Here is a 20,323-nt window from a genome sequence, read left to right as displayed (position 1 = left end):
TCCTGGTATTGTATGTATGAACTGAGTTGTTTGTTGGAAAAAGAGATATATTGTTTAGGACAAATTTCATTAAGGAGTAAATATACTGAGAGGCAGCAGTTAGTATACCCAGTTCTTTGAAGAGGTTTCTACAGGACGTCCGTGAATTTACTCCACAAATAATACGTATTACACGCTTTTGGACTCTGAAAACTTTTGTTTGACTTCAAGATTTATCCCAAAATATTATCCCATATGACATTATGGAATGAAAGTAGGCAAAGTATGCAAGCTTTATCATTTTTATGTTGCCTCTGACTGCTAACACTCGAATTGCAAATACAGATTTGTTAAGGCGTTTCTGCAGTTGTGTGGTGTGCTCCTCCCAACTGAATTTATTATCAAGTTGTAATCCCAGGACTTTTAAGACTGTCAACCTCGTATGTATGGTTCCATTTTCCCCCACTTCTTTTCCGCATGTGCACACAATGCAATTGCGGTACGTACAACTGCTGCGGTTAATAACAAGTTGTTGTCAGCCATCTTGAACTTTGACGAAAAATTTGATGACAGTGTAATACCCCTTCTAGCGCTACGTCAAAGATCTTTGTCAAATATATTGGACGGAATATTGGATTACATCTTTGATCAAATCTTTGACAAAGAAATTTGATAGTGTAATACCGGCCTTTCCACCATTTGGCGTCTGTGAAGTACAGCTGTTTCTGACATACCGGTGGTGTTGGATCGAGTCGTCATGTCGAGGGCGTGCGAGTATATCAACTGTGGCAGGAGTAGACGGACAAATCCTGAACTAAAAATGTTCAGATTTCCCGTCAAAGATAAAGAAAGGTTACGGGAGTGGATTTTAAATTCAGATAAATCAATAAATTAGTTACGAGTAAGAATTAATAAAGAGCCCTAAGCATTCGATCCTATCTAAATTTTGTCGATCTTATATTCTGATATGTGGCAGCCCTTCCTGTACAAGAATCATAGCACACAATTTTTAAATGAAATCTTTGCTGCGATTTGGACATTTTTAACCTGTTTATTCACTGCACTATTGTAATTTTGGCTGTAGAGGCATTTTTGTGTGCAATGTGAAAACTGAAACAAATATAAGATATGGATAACAAAATGCAAAGCATAGTGTGGTAACATTTGGTAAACAATTTAAGAAGCATTACCTTACAAGACCTTTCCCTTGGTACTTGAAAATGGCTCTAGAGCTGTAATCGCAACAGTGAAATAAATGAATAATAGCCGTCATCTAACTGCTAGATCATCGGTCCCTCTAAATCCTGGTATATACTAGAGCGAACGAAGTGAAGGAGTGTAAAACCTCGTTTACACTGCAGCAAACGACTATTCATAGATAATTCGCCAATTTTCACTGCCATTCGTTTATACTTGTGAAAAAGCGTTTATACTGGAATGAAGGGAGGAGAATAGAAGAGAACGAGCATAACATGCAAACTATAGACGGTACCTATTTTAATTTTTTTTAATCTCTGCGCTAATAATCCTCTCACAGCTTTCACTTGACAACAACACTACTTACAGTAACAGCTCTGCGCGAGTTCGGATATCCCCAGTAATAACTGTGTCTGTTGCGAATATTTGCGGGTTATCTTTAAACTGTACAAAGTAAATTTTTAACATAATTATGGTTTGCCGTCTGTGGCTCTTCAAAGTCGACACCGCCAAAATATGCTCGAAAAACACGCTTCCACTTGTATATTACCGCGTTTGCAGCCCCCTTTCAACAAGAATCCAAAATTCATCGTTTTGTGCCACTCTTATATCATTTACGATAAGTTACATGCAACGTAAAAGAATTTAAATTTGAAATGACTGTCACTGAAATATGTCCAGCATTAATTCGCATAATAACGGAGTGCGGATTTTGAAAACTTTCTAGTGTTAACCTGCACATGGAGATCTTTTTTACCACCATAATCCGTATGAGAAGAGCTGAATAGCAAAGAGGAAATAGACGGCATGGAAGGCGAGTGTAAAACCCTTGCGACTGCAATACAGTCTGCATTTAAACAGTAACTCGCGAGAAATGTTTGTGTGTTACTTTTCATTTATTTCATTTCGCATATGATTGTGAGAAATAAACTTGGTTTGTAGAATTACAGGAGCTAGTCTACATTCTTAGATTGAAAACTCGGGAAAAACCACAGCCGATCATGAGCTGCTACAGTCAGCAGTGTGACGAATGCATTTCGCGCGCATCGCTGTAGCCGAACACAAATCAGCGTCATTCACGTCACCGAAGATACAGCGTTGACAATTCCGCGACATCTGTTGACCGACGGGAAAACTATTTTTTCGGTTGCCTGTTCCGCCGTAAGGACGGTCAATCTGTTTTTTACGTGATCTGGGTAGGCGCGACAGCCCCGGATCGAATCCGCCCGGCAGATTAGCGACGAAGGGCCGGATGACCGGGCAGCTAGCGCGTGGTTTTTAGGCGATTTTCCACATCCCACTTGGTGAATACCGGGCTGGTCCCTACATTCCGCCTCAGTTACACGACTCGCAGACATTTGAAACACATACACACTATTTCACATTTTACACTAGATGTAGGCAGTTGGGGCAGACTACTTGCGTCCCGGGCAGTACGGAGTAGAGACAGGAAGGGGGTCCAACCACCCTCTGAAACTAACTTTGTCAAATATGCATAGTACCAACCCAGACCAGGCGGTAGCTGGATCTGGACACAAGAACAGCAGTAATTCGTGATTCATTTGATCAAATGTACAAATGAAATATTACAATATCGTTTACTGCAGACATTTCAGTTATTTATACCTTAAATACCTTTTTATAGTCCCTAAAAGTTGGAGTACCACTTTTTCTCTCAGAAATTTACTCGTAGTGAAAGGTAAAGTGGTGTTAAAAATGGTTTAAATAGCTCTGAGTACTATAGGACTTAACATCTGAGGTCATCAGTCCCCTAGAGCTTAGAACTACTTAAACCTAACCAACCTAAGGACATCACACAAATCCATGCCTGAGGCAGGATTCGAACCTGCGACCGTAGTGGTCGCGCGGTTCCAGACTGTAGCGCCTAGAACCGCTCGGCCACCCCGGCCGGCTAAGAACCAAACCCTGGCCAAATTTCAAGTTTCCATCGTTAGTGGTTTCGGCCGAATTATGATAAGTCAGGACACTTCCTTTTGTATGCAGAGATTGCTTTCTCTCACGTATATCTCGCGGGGGCTTAACAGCAATCGTCGTTCTCGCGAAGCGTTCGCGATTGCAACAATAAAGGGAAGTGAAATGATAATTAAATAGACACCCTAGCTGCAAGCAGGCGTTGATACACTACATTGGGGACATGTTGAAAATGTGTGCCCCGACCGGGACTCGAACCCGGGATCTCCTGCTTACATGGCAGACGCTCTATCCATCTGAGCCACCGCGGGCACAGAGGATAGTGCGTCTGCAGGGACTTATCCCTTGCACGCTCCCCGTGAGATCCACATTCCCAACATGTCCACACCACTACATTCGTAGTGCGCCTGATAGATGTTTGCCCATCATATTACTCGTGGCAGATTGTGGACATGTTGGGAATGTGGATCTCACGGGGAGCGTGCAAGGGATAAGTCCCTGCAGACGCACTATCCTCTGTGCCCGCGGTGGCTCAGATGGATAGAGCGTCTGCCATGTAAGCAGGAGATCCCGGGTTCGAGTCCCGGTCGGGGCACACATTTTCAACATGTCCCCAATGTAGTGTATCAACGCCTGCTTGCAGCTAGGGTGTCTATTTAATTATCATTTCATTTCGAGCAATGCTGCATGGTCATCGACGGTAACTGTTCTTTCGGGAACAGATACTACCGTCATATATAGTTAATAATAAAGGGAAGTGACACTGATACACAAACCACCCTCCACCACACACCGTAGAGATGCTTGCAGAGTCTAGCTGCATATGGAGATGTATTCTCATGCCAGCTCGGACGAAAGGGTGTCAGTATTGTGTCGACATAGGCAAAATGGCTGGGACTGGTGTTTGCCCGTGGGCTAGTTTTCTGTGCCTATAGGAACTCGGATTTGGGGCGTCTACTCCCACGCTGTCATACTCCACTTTGCATTCTCGATCCAGGCGGTCACTAGAGCGTCGTGTGTGGGCGCTGTCTTCGCGAGCGGAAGCTTACGGTAGGGCGTGCCGTGCCGGCCTCGCTTTCCACGGCCGAAGGTCAAGAGCAAACGCGACGCCATTGCATAAGACGCGCCGGGTGGATGTGGCCGCCTGCCAGCGCATTCGCTCCACTTAACTTTCTCATGCACGACCACCACCACCCACTCACTTCGCCTACACTTGTGCGTGTGTGCGCCGCAAGCCAAGTGAAGCCGTTCTCACAGACGCACGACTATTTCCAGAACATTTTTCCACGCAAGCGATGCATCATTTGGTACCCCCCCCCCTCCACCCACTCTGTCTGTAAGACATTAATTACATTTCCTTGCGCTTTTACTCGTGTGGTGTCACCGCCAGACACCACACTTGCTAGGTGGTAGCCTTTAAATCGGCCGCGGTCCATTAGTATACATCGGACCCGCGTGTCGCCACTATCAGTGATTGCAGACCGAGCGCCGCCACACGGCAGGTCTAGAGAGCCTAGCACTGGCCCCAGTTGTACAGCCGACTTTGCTAGCGATGGTTCACTGACAAATTACGCTCTCATTTGCCGAGACGATAGTTAGCATAGCCTTCAGCTACGAATTTGCTACGACCTAGCAAGGCGCCATTATCATTTGCTATTTATCTTGCGATGCATGTACCGTCAGACCGATGTTCACCAATTATGGATTAAAGTTAAGTACTCCAGAAGCTACGTACTTTTTTTACTAGACTCAACTCCTTTAACTGTTCCAGACCTCACGCCAGCCTGCGTGAGCTTAAACGCGTGCCTTTCGGCTATCTCATAGTGGCTTGGCTGTCTTGCCAAGTCATAACAACTCGCATACACAATGTGATAAAAAGTATCCGGACACCCCCAAAAACATACGTTTTTCAAATGGCTCTAAGCACTATGGGACTTAACACGTGAGGTCAACAGTCCCCTAGACTTGAACTACTTAAACCTAATTAACCTAAGGACATCACATGCATCCATGTCCGAGGCAGGATTCGATCCTGCGACCGTAGCAGCCGCGTGTTTCCGGACTGATGCACCTAGAACCGCTCGACCACAGCGGCCGGGCGTTTTTCATATCAGGTGCATTGTGCTGCCACCTACTTGCAGGTGCTCCATATCAGCGACCTCAGTAGCCATTAGATATCGTGAGAGAGCAGAATGGGACGCTCCGTGGAACTCAAGGACTTCGAACGTGGTCAGGTGATTTTGTGTCACTTGTGTCATGCGTCTGTACGCGAGATTTCCACACTCCTAAACATCCCTAGGTCCACTGTTTCCGATGTGATAGTGAAGTGGAAACGTGAAGGGACACGTACAGCACAAAAGTGTACAGGCTGACCTCGTCTGTTTACTGACAGAGACCGCCGACAGTTGAAGAGCGTCGTAATGTGTAACAGGCAGACATCTATGCACACCATCACACAGGAATTCCAGACTGCATCAGGATCCACTGCAAGTACAGTGACAGTTAGGCATGAGGTGAGGAAAGTTGGAGTTCATGGTCGGGCGACTGGTCATAATCCACACTTCTCACCGTTAAATGCCAAACGACGCCTCGCTTGGAGTAAGGAGAGTAAACATTGGACGATTGAACAGTGGGAAAAAGTTGTGTAGAGTGACGAAGCACGGTACACAATGTGGCGATCCGATGGCAGGGTTAGGGTATGGTGAATGCCCGGTGATTGTCATCTGCCAGCGTGTGTAGTGCCAACAGTCAAATTCGGAGGCGGTGGTGTTATGGTTGGTCGTGTTTTTCATGGAGTAGGCTTGCACCCCTTGTTGTTTTACGTGGCACTATCACAGCGCAGGCCTGCATTGATGTTTCAAGCACCTTATTGTTTCTAACTATTGAAGACCAATTCGGGGATGGCAATTGCACCTTTCAACACGATCGAGCACCTGTCCATAATGCACGGCCTGTGGCGGAGTGGTTACACGACAGTAACATCCCTGTAATGGACTGGCCTGCACAGAATCGTGACCTGAATCCTACAGAACACCTTTGGGATGTTTTGGAACGCCGACTTCGTGCCAGGCCTCACCGACCGACATCGATTCATCTCTTCAGTGCATCACTCCGTGAAGAATGGGCTGCCATTCCCCAAGAAACCTTCCAGCACCTGACTGAACGTACTCGTGCGAGATTGGAAGCTGTCATCAAGGCTAAGGGTGGACCAACGCGATACTGAATTCCAGTATACCGAACTTGTAAGTCATTTTCAGCCAGGTGTCCGGATACTTTTGATCACATAGTGTAACAAAAAAATGGTTCAAATGGCTCTGAGCACTATGGGACTTAACATCTATGGTCATCAGTCCCCTAGAACTTAGAACTACTTAAACCTAACTAACCTAAGGACAGCACACAACACCCAGCCATCACGAGGCAGAGAAAATCCCTGACCCCGCCGGGAATCGAACCCGGGAACCCGGGCGTGGGAAGCGAGAACGCTACCGCACGACCACGAGATGCGGGCATAGTGTAACACGTTTCACTTTTACCCGTATCATAAGTCGGTCTGCATCCGACTGTGTGTGTATAACTAGTATGTTCCGAAACGCCGCGCATAAGAAGCGGTTTTCCGATGGTCATACTTTGTTCTGTTAGTGATAAAAAAGATAGGTCAAGTGTTTTGCATAGCCTTAGGGACTGTTTCTATACCCTACATTGGCCTCAGCGCTAAATATCAGAGGTGAGACCAACGCCAGTTTACAGTTCCCGTACCCAGCAACTGACTGCAACAATTATCTGTAACCTTTTACGTTTTAGGGTAAGCCAGTTTTTCCGCGCATGCCTTGAATTGTCATGAAGAAGAAAATGCATGACAGTTACGTTATATGGGCTGCCTGAAACGAGGCGAAAGCCTCAGGAGGCAATTCGCACTTGGCAGAAGTCACTATTTTCTAGGCATTTTTACGTGCTCACTGTACGCCGAGACGCGATAGAAGGCGTACTAGAGACAATCATAATACATCAGCGCAAAGATTCGCCGGATTATCACTGTGATTTTCATTTCGCCACATATCGAAGTTCGAAAAAAAAAAAAATACCACTCGGAGAAACCGGATGAGTTACCCACCGTCAGCTTCGCTTGTCTGAAATATAAACAGGCAATATTTATCAGTGTTTGAGAATGAATGCAAAAGTATTGACATAATTTCGAACCGTTTCGAAATGTTTCCACGCTGACTCACCGCAACATTATAATGGAAGGATAAAAATTTATCGCTTATTGTATCTTCGCTGTCCGTGCAGTAAAAGCTCAGCATCTGGCGCAACGTTTCAATTTATTACTTCTGCGCTGCAGTCTCTGTTCGCAACACATTTTGCAGGCACTACCTGCATATATTGTTGAATGTACCAGGCGTGTTTTATTAAGTAAGTACCGTTTCGAAATTAAAAAAAGACGTGCTAAGATATCTCAATAATTTTTATATTTACATGTAAGCCTGTACGTCACTCTACGCAATGACGCCATTACGGTCTGATTCTTCCTTGTTTACGTTGTGTACTGAGTGTTTAAGATGCCTCCGATAATCGTGAGTCCCGCCGACTGTGAAGTACGGGCTGTTATAAGATTTCTCAGTGCTAAAGGCCTAAAAGCGATCGATATTCATCGTGAGATCTGTGCAGTTTACGGAGAAAACATTGTGAGTGATGGAATGGTAAGAAAGTTGGTGAGAGCATTCAAAGATGGCTGCACAAATGTGCACGACGAACAACGGAGTGGGCGTCCTTCGGTCGTTGATGAAAGTTTGGTGCAGGAAGTGGACAATAAGGTGAGAGAAAACAGACACTTTATGATATCCTCCTTGCGGGATGATTTTCCTAATGTTTCTCGTAGTGTTTTGTATGGCACGGTGACCGAGCACTCGAATTACCGAAAATTGTGCGCCCGTTGGGTACCGAAAATGTTGACGGATGTGCACAAAACCAAACGTTTAGACAGTGCATTGACTTTCCTTGAGCGGTACCACAACGCCGGTGATGATTTCTTACGCCAAATTGTTACGAGCGATGAAACGTGGGTGGCCGACGTCACACCAGAATCAAAGCAACTGTCCACGAAAGTTGAGCGAGGGCATCGTTTTGCTGCAAGACAACGCCCGTCCGCATGTGGCGAATCAGACCAAACATCTCATCACATATTTTCGATGGGAAACTCTAGATCATCCTCCGTACAGCTCCGATCTTGCGCCCAGTGACTACCATCTGTTCCTGCACTTGAAGAAACACCTGGGCGGTCAGCGTCTTCCACACGATGACGAAGTCAAAACACTGGTGATGATGCAGTGGTTAACAAGTCAGGCGGCAGACTTCTATGAGGAGGGTATTCAAAAACTGGTACAACGTTATGACAAGTGCCTCAATATTGGCGGAAATTATGTGGCAAACTAGATTAAGGTACAGGCTTTCATGTAAAAGTAAAGTTATTGAGATATCTTAGCACGTGTCTTTTAATTTCAACACGGTACTTAATTAAAAAACACGCCTCGTACCTCCAAAATTATATCATTGTACGACACATAGTTCAGGAAGTATGACGTCATAAATATCGATATGCGTGAAAAACTCGCTTTTCTAAGTGGGAGCGGGGATTAGCGAGACTACAGTCTTGCAGTGTTCGTTAACACTGGGTCAACAAGTGGCGATTTCTCTTCCTTATAAGCGACCTGTTCGTGAAAAAAGAAAACTTATTTTCCTGAAACTACTCCGTACTGGCTAGAAGTACTATTACGATTTTGCTCTAGATCAGTTGCTCCTAGCCTTTCTTAGACCATTACCCCTGAGTGCAATCAGACATTAGCTAGTACTACAACCTCCCCCCCCCTTTCGTTTGTTGGCCCCCCTCCCCCACATTATCACCAACTTTAGCATGTAACTCAGCTGTAGAATGAAAGACTTTTCTTGGAACACTTTTATATTTAAAATGATGAAAAATGTATCGTATTTAGTTTCTGTGTATACAGGGTGTTACAAAAAGGTACGGCCAAACTTTCAGGAAACATTCCTCACACACAAATAAAGAAAATATGTTATGTGGACATGTGTCCGGAAACGCTTAATTTCCATGTTAGAGCTCATTTTAGTTTCGTCAGTATGTACTGTACTTCCTCGATTCACCGCCAGTTGGCCCATTTGAAGGAAGGTAATGTTGACTTCGGTGCTTGTGTTGACACGCGACTCATTGCTCTACAGTACTAGCATCAAGCACATCAGTACGCAGCATCAACAGGTTAGTGTTCATCACGAACGTGGTTTTGAAGTCAGTGCAATGTTTACAAATGCGGAGTTGGCAGATGCCCATTTGATGAGTGAATTAGCAAGGGGCAATAGCCGTGGTGCGGTACGTTTGTATCGAGAGAGACTTACAGAACGGAGGTGTCCCGACAGGAAGACGTTCGTAGTAATTGATCGGCGTCTTAAGGAGCACGGAACATTCCAGCCTATGACTCGTGGCTGGGGAAGACCTAGATCGACGAGGACACCTGCATTGGTCGAGGCAATTCTTCGTGAAGTTGACGATAACCCTACTGTCAGCGTCAGGGAAGTTGCTGCTGTACAAGGTAACGTTGACCACGTCACTGTATGGAGAGTGCTACGGGAGAACCAGTTGTTTCCGTACCGTGTACAGCGTGTGCAGGCACTATCAGCAGCTGATTGGCCTCCACGGGTACACTTCTGCGAATGGTTCATCCGACAATGTGTCAATCCTCATTTCAGTGCAAATGTTCTCTTTACGGATGAGGCTTCATTCCAACGTCATCAAATTGTAAATTTTCACAATCAACATGTGTGGGCTGACCAGAATCCGCACGCAATTGTGCAATCACGTCATCAACACAGATTTTGTGTGAACGTTTGCGCAGGCATTGTTGGTGATGTCTCGATTGGGCCCCATGTTCTTCCACCTACGCTCAATGGAGCACATTATCACGATTTCATACGTGATACTCTACATGTGCTGCTAGAACATGTGCCTTTACAAGTACGACACAACTTGTGGTTCATGCACGATTTAGCTCCTGCACATTTCAGTCGAAGTGTTCGTACGCTTCTCAACAACAGATTCGGTGACCGATGGATTGGTAGAGGCGGACCAATTCCATGGCCTCCACGCTCTGCTGACCTCAACCCTCTTGACTTTCATTTATGGGGGCATTTGAAAGCTCTTGTCTCCGCAACCCCGGTACCAAATCTAGAGACTCTTCGTGCTCGTATTGTGGACGGCTGTGATACAATACGCCATTCACCAAGGGCTGCATCAGCGCATCAGGGATTCCGTGCGACGGAGGGTGAATGCATGTATCCTCGCTAACGGAGGACATTTTGAACATTTCTTGTAAGAAAGTGTTTGAAGTCACGGAGGTACGTTCTGTTGCTGTGTGTTTCCATTCCATGATTAATGTGATTTGAAGAGAAGTAATAAAATGAGCTCTAACATGGACACATGTCCACATAACATCTTTTCTTTATTTGTGTGTGAGGAATGTTTCCTGAAAGTTTGGCCGTACCTTTTTGTAACACCCTATATGTGTGTGTTTTAGAATGAATGGCGAAGAACTTCGTGGTGCATCGCAAGGGCCACTCACAACTTCTTCTTAGAAAGGACAGCTAACTATCCACAGTGAGGCTAGACGTCACAAAACGTACTTCCCCTACATTACTCCTCTGCACTGCGGCACTTGCTTGACCTGCACACTGCAACTGCATTTAAAATCAAACAAGTTAAAATGTCGGCACTGTTCTTAAATCACTCGGTTCCTGTACTCCTTCCTTCTGAACTGGCAGACATTGGACGGCTCCAGGCTGTTACTGCTTTGTGCCTGACCGCAGCCACTAATACACTACTGGCCATTAAAATTGCTACACCACGAAGATGATGTGCTACAGACGCCATATTTAACCGATAGGAAGAAGATCCTGTGATAGGGAAATGATTAGCTTTTCAGAGAATTCACACGAGGTTGGCGCCGGTTGCGACACCTACAACGTTCTGACATGAGGAAACTTTCCAACCGATTTCTCATACACAGACAGCAGCTGACCGGCGTTGCCTGGTGAAACGTAGCTGTGATGGCTCGTGTAAGGAGGAGAAATGCGTACCATCTCGTTTCCGACTTTGATTAAGGTCGGATTGTAGCCAATCGCGATTGCGGTTTATCGTATTGCGACATTGCTGCTCGCGTTGGTCGAGATCCAATGACTGTTAGCAGAATATGGAATCGGTGGCTTCAGGAGGGTAATACGGAACGCCATGCTGGATCCCAACGGCCTCGTATCACTAGCAGTCGAGATGACAGGCATCTTATCCGCATTTCTCTAACGGATCGTGCAGCCACGTCTCGATCCGTGAGTCAACAGTTGCGGACGTTTGCAAGACAACAACCATCTGCTGGAACAGTTCGACGACGTTTGCAGCAGCATGGACTATCAGCTCGGAGACCGTTGCTGCGGTTACCCTTGACGCTCCATCACAGACAGGAGCGCCTGCGATGGTGCACTCGACGACGAACCTTTGTGCACGAATGGCAAAACGTCATTTTTACGGATGAATGTTTACAGCATCACGATGGTTGCATCCGCCTTTCGCGACATCGCGATGAACGCACATTGGAAGCGTGTATTCGTCATTGCCAGACTGGCGTATCACCTGGCGTGATTGTATGTAGTGCCATCGGTTACACGTCTCGGTCACCTCTTGTTCGCATTGACGGCACTTTGAACAGTGGACGTTACATTTCAGATGTGTTACGACCCGTGGCTTTACCCTTCATTCGATCCCCGCGAAACCCTCCATTTCAGCAGGATAATGCACGACCGCATTTTGCAGTTCCTGTACGAGCCTTTCTGGATACAGAAAACATTCGACTGCTGTCCTGGCCAGCACATTCTCCAGATCTGTCACCAACTGAAAACGTCTGGTCAATGGTGGCCGAGCAACTGGCTCGTCACAATACGCCAGTCACTACTCCTGATGAACTGTGGTATCGTTTTGAAGCTTTTGCATCATGGGCAGCTGTACCTGTACACGCCATGCAAGCTCTGTCTGACTCAATGCCCAGGCGTATCGAGGCCGTTATTACGGCCAGAGGTGGTTGTTCTGGGTACTGATTTCTCATCATCTATGCACCCAAATTGCGTGAAAATGTAATCACATGTCATTTCTAGTATATTTCTCCAATGAGTACCCGTTTGTCATCTACATTTCTTCTTGGTGTAGCAGTTTTAATGGCCAGTAGTGTAGTAATGGTCCGCCCTCGTGGTCTCGCGGTAGCGTTCTCGCTTCCCGAGCACGGGGTCCTGGGTTCGATTCCCGGCGGGCTCAGGGATTTTTCCTGCCTCGAGATGACTGGGTGTTGTTGTGTCGTCTTCATCATCATCATTCATCCCCATTACGGTCGGAGGAAGGCAACGGCAAACCACCTCCATTAGGACCTTGCCTAGTAAGGCGGTGCGGGTCTCCAGCATCGTTCCCCTACGCTCTGTAAAGAAGCATGGGACTTCATTTCCATTTTTTGAGTGTAGTAATAGTAACAATAGTAGTAATAATACTGTGTACAGCACTACAGCAGCCCTTATGTAGTTACTGCTGTGTCGTGCTGTCAATTAGATCATTTACCTGTTTCGAAGCGAGTAATGAAGCAATTTCTGTACTACTGCAGATATTATCTACTATTTGGAGAAGACATTTTCGTGAGATATTTAGCATTTGTTACGTATATGTCTCACTTTTATCATCAGTGATATACAGGACTAAGCACAACATATGTGAGGAACCTGTAATCTTCACGCCATTAATGCTACCAATTGAGAAGGACTAATTATGGATAATTTATATAATCAGTATTAGAGTCTCACAACATTTTGATAATAGTAAAAATCTTTTGAAAATAATTTAGTTTCGTGACTGAAACAGAATCGAATCGTTTAGGTTTTACCCCTCTGAAAATTCCATTTTATCCCTCACGGGGTAATTACCGCCAGGTTGGGATGCAGTAGTCTAGATGGAGCTTCCGTAAATAAGGTGCAGCGCAGAAATAGCGACTCGAAGTGGTAGCAGTTCAGTTCCGCATTCGATACAGAAGCGAGCGATGAAGAGGGCAGACGCATTTAGCAATCCTGTCCGCCCCCTCCCCCCCCCCCCCCCCCCCCGTCCTCCCACCAAGCACCGATATTATTCTTGGATCCGTACTCACATCTCAGACAATGAATGGAGAGCGGACGTGTTGGACTGATAGAGAACTTCCAAGCTTACAATGCCGACAAGACTGATTCATGTGCGCTTACATCTGCGAAGGCTGGAACATTGATAGTGGCAATTATTTACCGGGTGGTTGTAATAAATCTCTCCCTATTTAAAACGCTGTAACACGGAAACTAATTACCGTACGAGTACCAAATATGGTAGCCGGCCGGAGTGGCCATGCGGTTCTAGGCGCTACACTCTGGAGCCGCGAAACCGCTACTGTCGCAGGTTCGAATCCTACCTCGGGTATGGATATGTGTGATGTCCTTAGGTTAGTAAGGTTTAAGTAGTTCTAAGCGCTAGGGGACTGATGAGCTCAGAAGTTAAGTCCCATAGTGCTCAGAGCCATTTGAACCAATTACCAGGGGAACATTCACACATGTGCTGATCTGGAGCGCGGCATATCGAGAGAGGTAGCCAGCATACCTAGGGACATGCTTCGTTTTGCTGTGCTGAATGCAATCCTGCACTTTCAGACTCTTCTGGCCTCCTTTTGTAGCAGTAATGGTTGTTGTTGTTGTGGTCTTCAGTCCAGAGACTGGTTTGATGCAGCTCTCCATGCTACTCTGTCCTGTGCAAGCTTCTTCATCTCCCAGTACCTACTGCAACCTACATCCTTCTGAATCTGTCTTTTATCTTATCATACATTTCATCAATCTATTCGTCATCTGCGGAGCTAGTTGGCATATAAACTTGTACTACTGTGGTAGGCGTGGGCTTCGTGTCTATCTTGACCACAATAATGCGTTCACTATGCTGTTTGTAGTAGCTAACCCGCACTCCTGTTTTTTTATTCATTATTAAACCTACTCCTGCATTATCCCTATTTGATTTTGTATTTATAACCCTGTATTCACCTGACCAGAAGTCTTGTTCCTCCTGCCACCGAACTTCACTAATTCCCACTATATCTAACTTTAACCTATCCATTTCCCTTTTTAAATTTTCTAGCCGGTACCAGTAATGGTACTAGTATGTAATGGTATAATGTACAGTACCAGGATATTAAAACCGTTTCAGTTGGATTGATTCTGGATTATTTTTCTTCCCCATGTCCTTGACATTAATGCTACCAAGTTTGATCCTCGTATGGTAATTAGTTTTCGTGTTCTAACGTGTTAAATAGCGAAAGTTTAATCATAACCACCCGGTATTTACAACTGTTCAAAAAATGGTTCAAATGGCTCTGAGCACTATGGGACTCAACTTCTGAGGTCATCAGTCCCCTAGAACTTAGAACTACTTAAACCTAACTAAGCTAAGGACATCACACACATCCATGCCCGAGGCAGGATTCGAGCCTGCGACCGTAGCGGTCGCGAGGTTCCAGACTGTAGCGCCTAGAACCGCTCGGCCACCCCGGCCGGCTTACAACTGTTCCTCAAAAGTAGTCACTACCACGATGTATTAGCCGGTGCCAGCAAAGTGGACGTCGCAAGATACCCTTAGCAGAGTCAGTTCTGTCCGCAGCTCGTGGTCGTGCGGTAGCGTTCTCGCTTCCCACGCCCGGGTTCCCGGGTTCGATTCCCGGCGGGGTCAGGGATTTTCTCTGCCTCGTGATCACTGGGTGTTGTGTGCTGTCCTGAGGTTAGTTAGGTTTAAGTAGTTCTAAGTTCTAGGGGACTAATGACCATAGTGCTCAGAGCCATTTGAACCATTTTTTAGAGTCAGTTGTGTTGATAGTTCGAGCGGAGTGTCTACTGCCCGAATAATCTCTGTAACAATTCTAAAGCGAAGCCCTTGAGGTGCTTCCTTCATCTTAGGCCCAGGGAATGTGGTGGGTGGTACAGCAGATACCAGCCGCATCGAGTGAATAAATCATTAAGACTTGCGCCATATCCGCCCGAGCGTTGTTGTGCAAAATGACGGTCGCCGCTTCGTTCTGTAACCTTGTCGCAGACCTTGTTCCAAAAGTGGACATCTTACAGAAAGATTCGGCGACACCTTCTGCGGGTAGCGATAGTCATTTTGCGGGGCAATGATCAGGTTGTATGCTGTCTTGCAGAGCATTTACGACGGGCGTGCAATAAGTAATGGAACACTTTTTATCTGAAAGCAGGTTGGTTTTTTCCTGAAGACAAGTTCTTTTTATCCACGATTTCCCACTTTTGGCTGAAACAAAACCCCGTCCGAACAGGCCATGAAGGCCGAACGGTACCGACCGGTCGCCGTGTCATCCTCAGCCCACAGGTGTCACTGGATGCGGATATGGAGGGGCATGTGGTCAGCAAACCGCTCTCCCGGCCGTAATTCAGTTCACGAGACTGGAACCGCTACTTCTCAGTCAAGTAGCTCCTCAGTTTGCCTCACAAGGGCTGAGTGCACCCCGCTTGCCAACAGCGCTCGACAGACCGGATGGTCACCCATCCGAGTGCTAGCCCAGCCCGACAGCGCTTAACCTCGGTGATCTGACGGGAAACGGTGTTAGCACTGCGGCAAGGCCGTTGGCTTCACTCTTTTGGCTACAGAACCCTTATTTTTCAACATAATCTGCGGAGTCTTGTGCCGCAAGGAAGCAAGGGAGAGAGTGGTGTTATGGGTGGCCAGTTTGATCTTTCTACAACACAGATGCACAAGTGGATTAATACGGTTGTTTATGTACACGAAGTGGAAATATTTACTTAACTTGGAGTCCACATTTTGTGGTACAAGCTCATTAGTCTTGCAGACTGATGTAATGTCAGTAATCTTGTTGTTACAAACTTTAGTTTCTCACTGCTAGTAATGTGCAATTGTGGTTGAGATAAACTAGTCCCGTAGAAGACACTAATCTGGTCGCTAAGTACAGTCATAGCCTGTGACGAACTAAACCCACTGTGCGAGTAAACTATCACGTGCCAAACTGGATGACTGAGTGACGCCCTCTGGTCAGCGGCAGCGGCCAAAATTCATGCTGTTGAGAGGGCGTTGGCGGCGTGTTGCTTGTTGGTGTGTCTCTGGCCTCTCTCGTGATAGGGGCGCTTGATCCAGCGCCTACTAATCACCTTTGCCGACTGATGTGCTGGCGACAGCTTATGCCAGCACATAATCTCACTTCAGAACAGTGGCCTATGCCACCTTACTGGGAGACCTCTATGCCCGCATGGTACCACTCTACTGGTCAACGTCGGAGCCAACGTATTGCCACATCAATAACTTCCCCATCACTCACATACTACTTCCTGCAGAATGCATCCTTCATTGGGCCAAACAGATGGAAGTCTGAAGACGTGAGATCTGGTCTCTAGGGTGAACAAGGAGGAACAGTCACAGTTTTGTGAGCTACTCTGGGCTATGCAGACTAGTCAGATATCCAGTTGAGCAGCAAAGTGTTTGATTGTAATCCATCGATCACCTCGAGTGAGAGTGTCCACACGTTCCAACACTGCTGGAGCAACAGCTGTGTGCGGCCGGTCGGCACCTGGGAGATCGGACATATTTACGCGCCCTTGATGCGATGATGACAAACGGCTCGCCCAACGACTCGCCGTGCTTTTGTTCACTGACAGGTCTCTGTAGACATTCAGCAAGCGCCTACGAATATTTGGGATGCTCTGGTTTGCCTCCAACAGAACTTCAGTGACAACTCTCTGCTTGGAATGCGTCTCCATTAAAGACGCCATTTTGAAGGCCATGTATAGCGCTGCCATCTATTGGAAGTTCATGAAACTACAGGCGCTGAAGAGGGAATATTTCATGATGTCCCAGCACTCATACGATTTGCTATCAGATGTACAGTTCTGCTTTAGAAGGCGTTTAACAACTGAAAATGCTATATTCTCTTTTCTCTGTGAGGTACTGGATGGGCTAAACAAAAAGGTTTTGAACGCTAGGTATATTTTTTGATTTAACTAAAGCTTTTGAGTGTGCTGATCACAAAATATTGCTCCAGAAGTTGGACCATTACGGAATAAGGGGAGTAGCTCACAATTGGTTCACCTCTTACTTTAGCAACTGCCAGCAAAAGGTCATTATTCACCATGTTGATAACAGCTGTGATGTGGGATCTGAGTGGGGTACTTTCAAGTGGGGAGTGCCCCAGGGATCAGTCTTGGGGCCACTCCTGTTACTTATTTATATAAATGTGTGTGTGAATCTAAGCTTACACACTACTTGACCTAAATTATCCTTATCACAAACACACACACCCATGCCCCAGGGACGACTCGAACCTCCGCCGGGACCAGCCGCACAGTCCATGACTGCAGCGCCCCAGACCGCTCGGCTAATCCCGCGCGGCTTATATAAATGATATGCCCTCTAGTATTACGGGTGACTCTAAAATATGACAGTGTGTGCAACATTGGCTCAGTTTCAAATAGTGCAGTACATGACCTCAGTTCGTGGCTTGTAGAAAACAGACTATCGTTAAATCACAATAAGACAGGTTTTACAGTTTCTAACACACAATTGAACAAAACTTGAGATTTCAATTTCACAGAATGCGTTTATGATTAGTGAAACAGAACAGTTCAAATTTCTAGGTTTTCAGATTAGTCTACTTTGCTTATTTTCATTTGCTTATGTCGTATGGTATTATCTTTTGGGGTAACTCTTCCCATTCTACAAGGATATTTTTGGCTCAGAAACGGGCGGTTCGGGCAATAAGTGGTGTTAAGCTCACGAACCTCTTATCGACCCCTGTTCACGAGTCTGGATATTTTGGTTCAAATGGCTCTGAGCACTATGGGACAACATCTGAGATCATCAGTCCCCTAGAGCTTAGACCTACTTAAACCTAAGTAACCTAAGGACATCACAGACATCCATGCCCGAGGCAGGATTCGAACCTGCGACGGTAGTCGCGCAGTTCCGGACTGATGCACCTAAAACCGCTCGGCCACCGCGGCCGGCGGATATTTTGACATTGGCCTCTCAATATATTCCTTATTCTCATTTCTTGTTACCAATATACCAATATTAGTTTATTCCCAACAATAAGCAGCTTTCACGCGCTTAATACTCGGCAGAAATCAAACCTGCATTTGCATCGGACTTCCTTGACTCTTGTGCAGAAAGGTGTGCAGTATACTGCTGCATCCATTTCCAATAAGCTGCCACTCGAATTCAAAAATCTTAGCAGTAAACCACGCGCTCTCAAAACGAAACTGAAGAGTTTCCTCATGGGTCTCTCCTATTGTTCTGTCGAGAAGTTCCTTGAAAAATTAAGCTCATTCTTATGGTATTGCTGATAGCGTTTACTTAAACTTATGGACTAACTTTTTTCAGGTTCATGAACATTTATTTTTATCTGTTATTACTTCTATGTTGTAATTTCATGTACTGACACGTTCCATGGAGATTTGCTCCTCAATTTGGTCCTACGGAACTTGACGTGTAAATAAATTAAATAAATAAACAAATTCCGCATTTTTTCTGTTGTGTACTGGCAAGACAGCCAATCCACTAGGAGGAAGCCGAAAGGCACGCGTTTAAGCTCACGCAGGCTGGCGTGAGGTCTGGAACAGGACAAGGAAATTAGACTTTAACAAAAAAGGACGTAGCTGTTGGAATACTTAACTTTAACCCGTAAATGGTGAACATAGCTCTTGACGGTACATGTTTTACAGCATCAATAGTAACTGGTAATGGCGCCTTGCTAGGTCGTAGCAAATGACGTAGCTGAAGGCTATGCTAACTATCGTCTCGGCAAATGAGAGCGTAATTTGTCAGTGAACCATCGCTAGCTACGTCGGCTGTACAACTGGGGCGAGTGCTAGGGAGTCTCTCTAGACCTGCCGTGCGGCGGCGCTCGGTCTGCAATCACTGACAGTGGCGACACGCGGGTCCGACGTATACTAATGGACCGCGGCCGATTTAAAGGCTACCACCTAGCAAGTGTGGTGTCTGGCGGTGACACCACATTTTCCAACTGAAGCTGGCGGAGAAAGAAATGACTCACGTTAATTGGGCCGGCCGGAGTGGCCGAGCGGTTCTAGGCGCTACAGTCTGGAACCGTGCGACGGCTCCGGTCACAGGTTCGAATCCTGCCTCGGGCATGGATGTGTGTGATGTCCTTAGGTTAGTTAGGTTTAAGTAGTTCTAAGTTCTAGGGGGCTGATGACCTCAGAAGTTGAAGTCCCATAGTGCTCAGAGCAATTTTTTTGTCACGTTCATTACTGAACGAAGAGATACGGTTTTAAAGTCCTGGGGAGACATCCCGCGGCGGCTGTAGACACGGGATGGCAGTCAGTGTCGGTGACGGATGGAGCGAGTCGGAATGCACCTGCCACCGGTTGGCCAACGGGGGATCGGCGCAGAGTCACGCTAGGCCACTTCGGGCCGCGTCCGCGGAGACAAAGGGGAAAGCGGCGCCGGTTTCGCCGACGCCAGGAAGCGCCGCTTCCGACGCGTTTCACAGCGCCTCGCGGAGCTGACTGCGTACCCCGGTCCAGCCGCTCGTTTCCAGCTCCACGACATTCCAGCTAAAGTTTAGCCATCTCTGACCAAACTCGCACGCGCAACCCGAGCAGGTCGTGCCTAATACAGGGTGTCCCAGCTATCTTGTCCACCCAAAATATCTCTGGAACAATAACAGCTATTGGAAAACGACTTTCACCGGTATCAATGTAAGGCTGGGGCCCATGAATGTACATATTTGGAAACATTCTACAACGAAAGCATATGTGTTTTTTTAACACAAACTTATGCTTTTTAAATAGACCTCCTATATTTTTTCTTCAGCAATCCATAGTATGACAAAGCACATACACAATGACGTTGATTGCATCGCAATATTCCCATTACATCCCGAGATATTGAGACGCGAAGTTGACGCTTGAAACACCCGACATGCGCTGCTAGCGCACGTCTTGAGGCTCAGGCGTGAACCCCATGCTGCCCGTAATCGCGATGTGATTGCCATGTGTAATCACACCTCCATACATATCAAGAGGTCCGAAACAACGGTAAAACTTTTAGTCCACTTGCTCGTTTCACTAAAACCATCAA

The 20,323-nt window shown here is 46.3% G+C and overlaps 1 protein-coding gene and 2 non-coding genes across 4 annotated transcripts in view; 2 read left to right on the top strand and 1 right to left on the bottom strand.

Moving 5' to 3' along the window:
• LOC126213229 (nostrin) overlaps positions 1-20,323 on the top strand; it is an 817,565-nt gene that overhangs the window by 472,738 nt on the left and 324,504 nt on the right. The gene's annotated exons all lie outside the window — the stretch shown is intronic.
• Positions 3,346-3,420, bottom strand: Trnat-ugu (transfer RNA threonine (anticodon UGU)). Its single transcript has one exon. It is a non-coding gene; the product is annotated as a tRNA-Thr (tRNA).
• Trnat-ugu (transfer RNA threonine (anticodon UGU)) lies at positions 3,629-3,703 on the top strand. Its single transcript has one exon. It is a non-coding gene; the product is annotated as a tRNA-Thr (tRNA).

Source organism: Schistocerca nitens, chromosome 11 (genome assembly GCF_023898315.1).
Source record: "Schistocerca nitens isolate TAMUIC-IGC-003100 chromosome 11, iqSchNite1.1, whole genome shotgun sequence".
NCBI classification, from domain to species: domain Eukaryota; kingdom Metazoa; phylum Arthropoda; class Insecta; order Orthoptera; family Acrididae; genus Schistocerca; species Schistocerca nitens.
This window is presented reverse-complemented; position numbering and strand designations above follow the sequence as displayed.